The sequence below is a fragment of the Hemiscyllium ocellatum genome, chromosome 16 (genome assembly GCF_020745735.1).
Source record: "Hemiscyllium ocellatum isolate sHemOce1 chromosome 16, sHemOce1.pat.X.cur, whole genome shotgun sequence".
NCBI classification, from domain to species: Eukaryota; Metazoa; Chordata; class Chondrichthyes; order Orectolobiformes; family Hemiscylliidae; genus Hemiscyllium; species Hemiscyllium ocellatum.
The window spans coordinates 6,508,289-6,509,299 of NC_083416.1; the positions used below are offsets into that span (position 1 = coordinate 6,508,289).

The 1,011-nt window shown below is 41.1% G+C and overlaps 1 pseudogene; it reads left to right on the plus strand.

The window, feature by feature from the left end:
• Positions 1–631: 631 nt before the first annotated feature.
• LOC132823577 (U6atac minor spliceosomal RNA) lies at positions 632–735 on the plus strand (annotated as a pseudogene).
• Positions 736–1,011: the final 276 nt, after the last annotated feature.

Below are 1,011 nucleotides of genomic sequence, written 5' to 3' on the forward strand. Positions count from 1 at the left end.
ATGAGTTTTTGCTTTCTCACGGGCTTCTTTTGCAATTCATTTAAAATCTCTGCCTCTTAGAGTCATCGAGTTGTACAGAATCTTAGGTCAAACCCATCCAGATATCCTAAACTAGCCCCATTTGCCAGCATCTGACCCATATTCCTTCCTATTCATATATATATCCAGATGCCTTTTAAATGCCGTAATTGGACCAACCTCCGCCACTCCCTCTGGCAGCTCATTCTATACACACACTGCCCTTTGTGTGAAAAAGTTGACCCTTAGGTCCCTTTTAAGTCTTTCCCACTCACCTTAAGGAAGGAATGATCCCACCCATTGTATCTCTATGAATCTATCGGTATAATTTCTGAGGTATCCTGAGACTATGAAATCTATATAAATACAAATATTTATTTAATTCAAACTAGTCAGAATTTCAATGGGTAAATGTAGGGTGAAACTGGACAGGTGATTAGATATGTATAATGCGATAAAGTGTTGTATAAAAGAAGGTTAATGAGGATGACGTGGAGGTGCTGATGTTGGACTGGGGTGGACAAAGTTAAAAATCACACAACCCCAGGTTATAGTCCAACAGATTTATTTGGAAATACTTCCAAATTAACTTCTTTGACTATAACCTGGTATTGTGTTTTTTAACTTAATAAGGATGGCAGGAGTCCTAGTGACTTTACAACACACACATACTTAAGGCATTGTCATCTACTTAGTGGCTTTTAACCATGCTTTGATGGTGGCGAATTGGCTCAGTGGATTGATTGGTGCACTGCTTCACAGCACTCGGGACCCAGGTTCAATTCCACCCTTAGGCCACTGCCTGTGCGGGTTTGCCCCAGTTTACCTCCCACAGTCCCGTAGTGTCCCAGAATGTGCAGGCTAGGTGGATTAGCCATGTGAAAATATGAGGTTATAGGGTAAGGGATGGGATGCTCTTCAGAGAGTTGGTATGGATTTGTTGGACCGAATGGCCTGTTTCCACACTATAGGACTTCTATTAAAAAACATTGT